The sequence below is a fragment of the Malus domestica genome, chromosome 17, assembly GCF_042453785.1.
Source record: "Malus domestica chromosome 17, GDT2T_hap1".
Taxonomy (NCBI): Eukaryota; Viridiplantae; Streptophyta; class Magnoliopsida; order Rosales; family Rosaceae; genus Malus; species Malus domestica.
Genome location: NC_091677.1, coordinates 22126041 through 22138032, shown reverse-complemented (window position 1 = coordinate 22138032; position 11992 = coordinate 22126041). Strand labels below are relative to the sequence as shown.

Sequence of the window (11992 nt, the reverse complement as noted above, 5' to 3'; positions counted from 1 at the left end):
AACTTATGAATTGTTCGTGTCAAATGATTATCACTTACTAATTATCTCTATTTTTTTTGATGTTCCAACCATGAATAGCTAATGGTGGATACAACATTCGGTTTGTGATAAAGATGAAATTATTTATTTCAGGTAGGCTAGAGTTCAACTCTTATGATATCTTTATGATTTAAATAATAAGATTAAACTAGGAGTTAAGTCGGAATGGATTTCTAATTTTCGACAATAATTTTTTTGAATCTGTACACAAATATTTTGAATCTGAATGTTTTTTCAAAAGTTAAAATGAAAGTCAGAATGGCATTTTGCAATTCTGATAACTAGGAATTTCTGATATAAATTTTTTCAAAGTATGCACCCAACTTATTCGGATACCAAAATGGTTTGATTTCTGATAGTTGTCTACTCAATTATAAAAATGAAAAGTTAATTCTCGTTTGTCAAAAGCCTAGCTCTAGCCTAGATTTTTTAACTCAGTCACGTATATACATTTTACGCAAAATGTTACTGTTTTTGTTCATGTGCTCGTGCGCATTACAAGTTCGATTTTCGCAATTGTACATGTGCACGTTTTATTATGTCGTACAAGAATTGTAAGACCAATCATGCAAGTTGAAATAACATATTTGGATATGCTCTAAATTCACTTAACTTATGGAAAGAGAAATTTGAACTCGAACATTCCAGATTCCTTTGCATAAACAAATATCATAAGACCAGCCATGAAAGTCGAAACAACATATTTTCGTAGGCAATATTAACACACTAGAAAACGTATGATAAATATTGAGCGAAGTAGGTTTGATTACTAAATGTGAGTTTATTCATAAATTTTAGTTTTGTTGTTAATTCCAACTTTTACTTGATGATAATTATGAAATAATTACAAACAAAAAAATAACAAAAAAGCAATCCACATTTAAAGTTGGTTTTAAGTCATATGAAGTTATTTGAGCTCAAATAAAATTTCTCTTCTTAAAATCTAGGGAGTTTTGTTAAAACACTGAAAATCGTAAGAGGGGTATATATTAAACAACATTAAATTAATTTAATGATTAAAATTTTAATCATTCTTACCTCTCTAACCGAACACCAACATATCTACTATTCTTGCAAACCAAGCTCCAACTTCTCCCTCACATTTGGCCGGCACCTTGCTCTCCCACAATACAAACCAAAACAACGAAGCAGCCACCTATTGCTAGACCAAAATTGTTGGAGCATGCTTGGTGTTGTTATTGAAAGCAATTCCTGAAAAAATAGAGAAAAAGAAAAGAAAAAAAAAAGGCGTATGAGGCGGCATGATCGGATCATATTTATATATATTTTTACTTCGAATTCACTCGTCTTTTCTTAGTTAGTTCCTTATATTTTTGAGCTATTTACGTTATTTTGTGTTTATAGGATCTGTTATGCAAAGAAAATAAAAATAGCACAAATGAGTTTTAAATAATAAACAGAAAAGAGAAGAATGGAGTGCACACTGACGGGAGTGGGAAAGCTCGACTGCTAGGAAAGAATAAAAAAAATAAAATAAGAAATATATGAAGAAGAAGTGGGAGAAACACTTTGTTATACATGTTTTATTATCTTTTTAAAAGATCCCATTTCTTTTGATTTTTGTGAAAGGCACGTGCTGGCATTCAAGAAATACACTTCCTTCCTGCGGTAGGTGTGGAAAAGCAGTGCGCAAAGAGAGGAATAAACAAAGCATAGCACGGTAGGAGATAGGGCTGGAAAAAAATCCCAAAAATCCCAAACCAAACCAAAAAAATCCCAATCCCAAACCAAAATAATCCCAAACCAAAATTCCCGAAAGTTTCGGGATGTAATCCCAAACCAAACCGAAATTTTCGGTATGGGATTCGGTATTGCATTTCATTTTTTCGGTATTCCCATACCGAACCAAAAAAAATATATATATATATAATTTTTTAATTATAAGAGAATTATTTCAACCGTTGATTGTTTTGGATTTAATCTGTGCCGTCGATTTGTTTTTAGGTCAGATGATAACATTTCACTTTTGTATTCCTCGTTCATTTGTTTCGAAGCGCAGCCGTGAGCCTCCGACCCTCACCAACGTCGTCCCTGTTTTGCTGCAGTTGGATCTCTCTCAAGTTTTGCTGCAGGCAAAGCTGTGTGTGGATGAAAACATCCATGTTATTCCTACTGAAACATGTGTGCCTCTTTGTAGCTTTGGTGTTTAAGGAGTTGCTGTCTTTGTTATTTTATCGGGTTGGAAATTTTTGGCAATCTTTGCTGTTATTGAAAATCAGAGTGCCTGCACTTGCCTATAAACATGGTTTAATCTGCAGAGTTTCGGTGAAAGTTATTTCACTGCTTGCCTATTTTGAAGGTCAATCCTTAATATCTCTGATTTCCAGATTATCCTTTATTTTACAAGTTTTGTCTATTCATTTCCTGATCGAGTAGTTGGAAAATAGGAAGAGGAGCGGTACATAGAAGTGTTGAATGCATTAATATTATGATTAAGAAAGTGTAGGATTTTTTTGGGAATGAGGGAGCTATATATTTGAGTTCTAAGATATTTGGCTGATCTTTCCATCACCTAATTTTCTCTAATTTTTTCTTTTCTTTCTGAATGTTCATTCCACACTTAAGTATCCCGTTCATAGTTCAGATTTGCATACCGCTCAGTAAAATTCTTAACACCAATTCTGATTTCTTATGGTTGATGATAAATTCGAAACACCTCTTATTGATGCCTAACTTCTATAGGAGGAATTTACGTCATCCCATCCCAAAAGAAATGAAGTTACCGATTATGTTGTCGTGATGGGGGTCATTTACAGTATGGTCAAGCAAGACTATATGATGCAGGTAATTAAGCTCTCACCCTGAATTCCCATTATCTGTGCCCTTTGGTATGAACTTTTGAAACATCCAATGTAACAACTTGATGCAGGAGAGGATCGTCTCTGCTCTTAATCTCAAATCATCTTCAGGAGAATTAGAGAGCTACTGCCTGATGTGGTCTTTGCGTCCGTTCATAAATAACGAAATTATGGATTATGCTTGGAAACTTATTCCCTGAATGTTGCGGGAATCTGAATGCCAAGGTTTGCTTACTGTCAGATTGTCCAAAAGTCCAAAAGCCCAAAATTATTTTTGGGATTCCCGATTTGTCCCGAAATCCCGAAACTATTTCGGGATTCCCGAAAATTGGGATTTCCGAAAATTTGGTTTGGGATCGGTATTGAAATTGGGATTCCCGAAAATTTCGGTATGGGAATCGGAACAAGGGTTTCGGTATGGGATCCCATACCGAACCACCCCTAGTAGGAGATATAGAAATGGGCAGACAAAATGGACTAGTGGAAGAATAAAAGAAAAAAAAAAGAGACTGACACGGGAGTGGAGGAGGAGAGTCCACGGGCAGAACAAAAGCAAAGTGATAGGAGGACTGAAGAAAGGAAGAAGGGAATAAAAGCAGAAGGGAAGACAGGCAACAGGGGGGTCTTGGAGCGGGAGAAAGGGGCTGCCCTTTGGGCAGCTCGCAGAGACGCAGGAACGAGAGAGCAGCAAGAAGCTGCGTGAAGAGAGAAGTCAGAAGGCAGCCTTGCTGCCAAGAAGAATAAAAAAAAAGGAAATAAAAAAATAGCAACCAGGGGGATTGGTGGAAGGCAGAGAGCTGCATTTGGGCAGCGTGAGAAGGCGAGAGGAGAGAGGTCAGGCGGAAATAAAATAAGAAAATAGGAAGGACAGGAGGACAGGCGCAAAAAAGGAAAGCTGCCTTGGCAGCTTGGCAGGGGTCAGACGTGATTTGAGGGAGCTGCCAGCGCAGCTGGGGAAGAAGGCTGCCCTTGCAGCTGGAGCAAAACCGAAAGAAGGGTGCGCTGCTCTTGGCAGCACCGAGGGCAGAAAATGGCAGCGCACGGACAAACAGACAGCTCTCTCCTCTCTCGGTTAATTCTCTCCAAATTTATATTTTACTTTTGGTTTAATTTGATAATAATGTGTAACTAATTTTATTTTGGCTAGAGGTTAATTCAAAGCCATGAATATATTTGTAATATGAATTGATTACCTTCAGTTGTGATTTATAAGTTGTGAATTCAATTTACTTATCCGTTCGTATAAAAACTGATTTGTGTATGTTGGTTGAGAGTGCACGCTTAATTTTCATGCATGAATTTGACGCTAGAATATAAGGGAGTTTCACCTAATCGTTATGAACTTATATTCATAAGTAGTGAAGGTTGCTAGTCACAATCACGTTAAGTAAATTCTTGGCATAAGTTTCATGCAAATCATAGTAACGAGTGTCTCGTCAATGCTTATGTTTTTCATAGAACTTAATGATTCTTGCTTGTATCTCTATTATGCAACTCATGTAGGGAACTTGTAGGGAATGTTTTGGGTTGTCGTATGCAATCATCCAACCCAATAACTTGTGGAAAAACTGAGGGTTAATTAGTGCAATTCACGGTTAATTTGGGGCGTTGAGTATTAATAGCTTATCGAAAAGCAACTGGAAATCAATTTATGTACAAGTGTGTCATGTGTGAAGAATGGATCTCTAGCTAATCCATCAACCATCTATTTAGTTTTACTTTTTGTTGTTATCTCAATCTCATCCAAACCAATACCTTCCATTTACTTTCTTGTATTGAAGTGTGTTTAAGGTTGTTTAGTTTGTGCCTTAAAGTGTTTTGAACTCTTTGAGTCTAGTTTAGTGTTTTAAAACCTACTTTTGTGTTTTTAAGTTTCTTCTTATATTTTTGAGTCTTGTTTAATATTTTTAAATTAATTTAGAATAGATTAGCAATCCCTCCTAATCCCCGGCCTAGAACGATACCCTACTTACATCTATACTACAATTGTCAAAAAGAGGGTTTAATTTGTGTGTCAAGTAATTCTCACATCACGGCATTGAACCGGGAGCCGAGAACGTCGTCTTTGTCCTCTCCGGGCCATGACCTGTTTTGTACCCCTTTGGATAAACAAAAAATGAAAATAGAAAAACAAAAAAACGTGTAGCCAACCTCCTCCTCCCACCTCCTCTTCACACCTCAATTGGAAATTTGGATTTCAATTCAACTTTGTTTAAGTATATATGGTATAATTGTCTCCTTAAATACATTGTTAAATTCAATCTCCAATTACGATTTTGACAGTTCTCCTATTACAATTTTATCCATCATAACACACATGATAATTTGGAGAGATTTTTGAAAATCTATCAGGAACAATGTTTGGTACAACAAAATGTAATAACTCAATTAGTTGGAAACTTAAAAAAAAAAAAAGAATCTACGAATTGCATTATAACATTTGGTGTAATGTGTGTTTGCATATTATGCTAGACCTATTGTATCATAAAGATCAATCAATTCAAGAGCTTTCATTTTTCCTTTTCAATCTCTCTCTTGTTTCTCTCTATATCATCTTCTTTTGAACTAATCTTTTATCTTTTGCAACGTAGTTAACAGTTCTATTAGATAGATTGTGTGTACTGAATTCCATCTTCTAGTTTTAGGTTTGGTATATGATCGGGGGTTTGGTCTTGGAGACTTGTTAGGAGAACTCAACGAGTTCTTCTCACGTCTAGGTAAGTCATTAGCTGGCATTTTGGAGGAAGTGTTCAATGTGCCCATTTCAGAGGAAGTGTTCAGTGTGTCACGAAAACGGCACAGGATACAAAGTGTTATAATATAAATTGTTAATTTTTTTTTACGTATTCAACACTTAGTGTACTTGACATATTCTCATGATACTGAAAATTTTCTCGACAATTTGATGTTGTCTTGGTTTTTGTCTTTGAGCTCGGAGATTAGTTATTACATAATGGTAAATCCTATTTATCTGTATTGTCGTACTTTTAGGCATATCGAAAACTGCGACAGAATGAGACCTATAATCCAAATGGTTACTGAGCCTAGCATGGCGATTTCCAGGTGCAAGTTACGCTCAATAGGTGAAACGATGTTTCATGATCTAATGTTACAATTGTTGAGCTTCGCATAAAATATTGTCCCAGTAGCCGTGTTTTCTTGCAGTGTTTGATATGTCTTTGTTAGGAAAATAGACTATATGAAACATGATTATCATTACATTTACACAAAACAGTAACATTATCCATCAAGGTTGCACTAGGTGTTAGTCAGACGGAGGCTAAGAAAAATTACACAAAAACAGTAACATTATCCATCAAGGTTGCACTATTTATACAAAATTGCAATTGTATATGAATATATACATGATCCTCAAAACAGCAAATAATGACTTCATCTCTCAATTATTTACACAAAATTGCAATTGCATATGAATATATATATATATACATATATATGCACATATATATGTGTGCGTGTGTGTTTGTGTGTATGTATATATCAATGCATAATACATAACATTACTACAGGTACGCAAATTTAAATTGCCATGATCGATGTCGCTGTTGTGAGATCTCAAACCAATTATTTATTATCGTGAAGAAAAATGAAACAACAAAATAATATGTAATTAATTCAAAATACTATTATAACTAATGACATCTTAACGTTTAATATGCAAGTAAGTCTCTCTTCGCTCGGTATAAATAATGGCGAATGATGATCTCCTTATTTAGGTGTGAATTGGAATTTCTATTGCTTTATCATTTCTCTTTCAAAATTTAAGCTGTGCTTTAATTGGACAATGGGATGCATGCCTACTCGGTACTAAATCACACATATAATTATGTAAATGCGATCTCTATCCTGCCTAATACTTTCGTGGCTTTTTAGCCAAAATGGTCTATGAAATTTGTATAACTTCTCACTTTGGTCCTTGAAATTTGAAATCAATAAAAGTGGTCAATGAGTTTGTCTACCATCAATCATTTTGGTCATTTCATGAAAAAATTTCATTAAATAATGCTAAAATGACAAAAATACCCTTACTTTTTGTCAAATCATTTGGTCATTGTTCATTAAATTGAGGGTATTTTTGTCATTTTGCTCCTTATTTAACACAATTTTTCATGGAATGACCAAAATGATTGCTTGTGGACAAACTCAAAGACCACTTCTATTGATTTCAAATCTTAGGTATTAAAGTGATGAGTTATGCAAATCTCAGTGATCATTTTAGCTAAAAAGCCTACTTTTGTTGGGATCTCATTAATTTAAGTCCATTTTTGTATGTTTGGCTGCTAGAAAAGAGTACAAAGACTACATCTCTCATGTACCTCATTTTATAGATGAAATCAGGAATGGTTTTGCTAGAATAGAGTGCAAGGCTCTTTGACGTTTTTGCATTGTACTAAACGCTACTGTATTCTATATTTTAATCCGGTCACATATATACAGTTTGTCTAGAATTTTATTATTTTGTTTCATGTAGCTCGGGACCATCACAATTCGACTTCCACGATTGTACATATACACTTTTTATTTATACCGCACAAGGATTATAAGATCAACCATGCAAATTAATATAATATCTAGATGCTCTAAATTTTTCTAGCTTATAAAAGAGATTGTATTAAATACATATATTCACATTAGTTATATATGTATTAAGTGCATATAAGTATGAGAAGTAAACGATTTTCATAAGAATAAGAATAAAAAAGCAAATATTTCCAACTAAAAAAGGAAACAAAACAAAATTTAATTAAACTAGCCTATCAAAGATTGGGTACGAACCATAAAGATGTGGTATACTGCGACCAAGAACGACTTTTGGGGCAACTAAAATGCCTAATACTCTTATTTGTGAAGGAAAATATTCCATAGTTACATCCGGTTGAGTCATAACACGAGTAATCAAAGTCAAAATAAATATTGTTTTTTTCTACCTTTTGACCATAGAGTACAATATACGGCGGAATGGTGGTTGCTCACAAATAATACCCGACCACCAAGTTCAACAACCTCCATCCATTGTGGACCAGCATCAATATCACACTCCAGTTTGAACACTCGAAATCCTTTAGTCTTAGGTGGCTCAGTATAACTAAGGGCTGATTTGGTATTGTTGTGCTTTGACAAAAAGCTGCTGTGAGAATAAGCGGCTGTGAAATAAATCAGCCGAGTGTTTGGTAAATTTTTTTGTAAAAGTGTTTTGAAAAAAAAAAAGCAGTCTGATAGTGGGTATTTTCATTAAAGGAGCACTGTAACTCTGTGTGCTTTGAAAAAAAACTAGTTTTCCAAAGCTGTAAATAGCTGCTTTAGCTTTTTTCTTTGATTTCAGCTTATTCTCACAGCAGCTTCCAAAATAAGCCTTTTTTTTTAGTTTACCAAACACCTAAAACCCTTACAGCTTTTTTTCATGAGTGTTTTTTTTTTAAGCACCTCACTCCCAAACCACTCCTAAAGGTCTTTCCAAGCATGACCTTATGCCAATGATCGGTTATTAAACATGTTTCTTGTTTAGGCTTGTAGTTTGGATTGAGGAGCCTCCAAATGTTATTCTGGACCTTCTCATTCAACAAACAATATAATTTTAGGAAAACTAATGAAAATGACTTGAAAACTTTGAGTTTTAACGATAAGGACAAAATAAAGGGTAAAATAAATAGTATCAAGTTTGACTTTTTAGTATAAAAATGTGAATTCTCGTTAAAATAAACAGTACTATGATCTTTTCGTTATAACTCTTTATATTTTTTCAAGTTAATGATGTCGACTTTTCCTTCCAAAAAATAAAACAGCAACTCCATAGATGCAAAATCTTTTGGCAGGTGAACGAAATCACGGCCATTGTAATGCTCCACTCTTGATCCATCATAGTCAACGAATTTGTATCAATTGGACGTGTCCACCCATCAGCCACAGACCAAAGCAACGAGGTCATAGTCTGAGGAGATAAGCTGCCTACATCGTACCAAAATCGTAGGACAAAAGCTGATATTGTCCAGTCTTAGTCTTAGCTAAGGGGTGTCTACCCCTACCCCCAAACAACAAAAACAAACAAATTTTAGAGAAAACCTCTCGGTACTGTATATTTTAACGAAAAATTACATTTTTACACTAAAATATCAATTATGATATTATTTATTTTACCTTTTATTTTGTCTTTATGATTAAAACTCAAAGTTTTCAAACATTTCATTAGTTTTCTTAAAAAACAAAGCTCCAAAAAAAGGGTTTAGGACATCTATAGCCTGCAGCATGGCATATCAGAGGGATAAGGATTGTCTGCCCTCCACTTCTGATGCCCTCCCCGTGCTCTTCTGTTTTGTGTGGTCATGGTTAAGCCACGTCAACATTTTATATTGTTTTTTTTATATATATAATAAGACAAAAATGAATAGTAATATAAAATGTTGACGTGGCTTAACCGTGATTACACAAACAGGAGGGCACTGGAAATGGAGGGCAGACAATCCTTGTCCATATCAGAGCCAGACACGCAGTCTGCGCCTGAGCCTATAAAACAAAGACAAGTCCGGCTTCTAAGCAGTCGGTGATTTGCCATCAACAATTGTTGTACAGGCGTGACATTTGCTGAGTCCAAGTTTTATGGAGTAGGAACTCCCCTCCTAATCTCTCCCCCCTTCCATCACCTCTTATTTAAACGGTTGCAATTACGCCATGTTTATATCTTGTTTTGAAAATTTTATATAGAAAATAAGGCAAAAAGAAGAGTGAGAGGAGGGGATGTAATGAGATGGTAATAGGAAGGGAGAAAATCCTACACCCATTGGCAGGGTCACTGGGACCCACCTCCTCCTTACTCCTCAATTGGAAATCTAGAATTCAATTAACCCTATTCAAGTAGATATCGTGTTATTGTCTCCTTGAAAACATTGTTAAATTCCATCTGCTATTACGATTTTATCCATCATAACACACGTGCTAACATGGAGAGATTTTTTAAAATATAACGAGAACAATGTTTGTACATTACTCTAGCTACCTTAAGCCACACCATAGTTCATAAAAAAAAATAACATACAACCTAAATCAATCACTTGGGTTCCAAACCCGCATGTTGCATCTAATCCTAACATTTTATTTTCTCAAGTACTGTAGTGTGTAAAAGCTTTGACACAACCCACGTTGAGGCCCTATCAACTTTTACAAGATCCAGCCCAAGTCAAGAGGCCTAGTGGACCAAGTCATATAGCTGACTAAACCTCTGGTTACCCACTGAGTTGAAGTGCTGATGTGTCCAATTTTTTTTTTTTGAGAAACTGGATAAATTCATAACCAGGGCCGGAGCTAAAACACAAGGAAGCCTACCAGGAGGCAACAACCAGAGGAGAAAAATAGAAAGCAGTGAAGATGGGAGTGCAGACTAAAGACATAGCACCAAGTGCCAACCGTCACCCCTTTCACTACCAAAATACAATTATGGGGGACAAGGGAGACCATCCTTGTTCAAAATATGAACCAACGACGATGGGGGACGGCTAATCCAAGTAGACCCGCACATCTCCGTGTTACTTCTCGACGCCAAGCGGTTCGCCGCCAGATTGACCGATCTCGGAACCCAAGACCAGCGGCATGATTGGAAGATATCCTTAAGCCTTAAGATTTTAGTCAACGTAGGATAAGCCTCCTAGCGGCCAGAGGACATATCATGAGCCAAAGCAGAAATGTTCTCTTTAGAATCTGATTCAACAATAATTCTATGCAAGCCCATAGACTTAGCAAACTCATAACCATACCAAATGGCAAGTGCCTTAAAGTGTTCATTTACTTATATAATAACACTTGGTTATCAATTTATGTGTGCGGTACAAGAAAGTATGGGATGTGCTATCCACACATCTCATTTTACTTCTCACACACCCATTGATAAATTATGTCAGTTGATATTCTTCAATTCATCCAATCTTACGGTTGAAAATTAAAAAGGTATGGGTGAGAAGTAAAATGGGGTGTGTGAATATCACACCCCTAAAGTATTCTCTGTCAACTATTCACACACCCTAAATATCCAAAAACCATTTCCCGCCCCCCGGCTGAGTTACGGGTGGTTCTATCCTGAATATCCAAAAAACCAGTAATACCTTTGCACTCCTTCTATAATCAACTTAAAGCAAGACCACCCATGAACCTCGAACCTACTTCATTAGGCTTAATCCAAAGGTATTAGTATTATTTTCCCTAACTTAAGTAGAATGGTGCACGTAGTGTTACCGCACAAGACCTCCAATTTTCTAAAACCCTCAAGTTTTTAGTCTAACAGAGACAATCTATGAATCTAAATCCGATCACTTATGTACAATCTATGAATAGTGTAACTATTTTTGTTCATGTATCTTGGGAGCATCAAGATCTCGACTTTAATACACAACTGTACATGTACACCTTTTATTTATGTCGCACAAGGATTATAAGACCGACCATGTAAGTTGATGAATACTCCAAATTCATATAACTTATGAGAAAAAAGATTTGAACTCGAACGCATATACCAAACCTACGACACCATGCTTGGGGATTCAAACCGGGGCACATATATTTTTAAAGATTTAATTCACATAACTGTAAGTTCAGAAAGTGTAAAAGAACAATATAAAGAGCAAAACTTAATTAATTGGTGCTATGTTCAATTAATATAGCGGATGCAATCTGCAATTATATTAATTAAAGCCCAAGTAATGAGAAGTAAATATTAAACGGCATTGTTGTAACTATTCGAGATTTATTTGTTTAATATATAGTTCTATTATTTAATTAAAGTGCTTTGTTAAATTATGTTTTTTTCATAAATCAATGAAACATTATAATTAAATTTTATTTCTCAAATAAAAAGGGGTACATCTTAAAAATCTAATAAGATAACCTAATAATTATATGTACCCAAACCAATTTGTGATGCTAGGTTCGTCTTCACTGAGGTTCGAGGTGCCTCATCACATAAAAGATTTCTTCTTCTTGTCACTTTCCTTAATTTGTGCCTACAAAAAGCTTGTGTGTTCGGCGATGCTTTGTCGTCAACCTTCATGAACATAGCTTCCCAATCTCTTTTATCAATCTGAAGTTCCTTGCATACTCAACTTGACTTCTATAAAATAAACCACTCTACT

General features: G+C 35.3%; 1 long non-coding RNA gene across 1 annotated transcript; it reads left to right on the top strand.

Annotated features, from left to right (window-relative positions):
- Positions 1–2002: 2002 nt before the first annotated feature.
- LOC103406120 (uncharacterized) lies at positions 2003–3098 on the top strand. The gene is made up of 3 exons (XR_011577928.1): positions 2003–2181; positions 2743–2844; positions 2930–3098. It is a non-coding gene; the product is annotated as an uncharacterized lncRNA (long non-coding RNA).
- The last annotated feature ends 8894 nt before the right edge of the window (positions 3099–11992 follow it).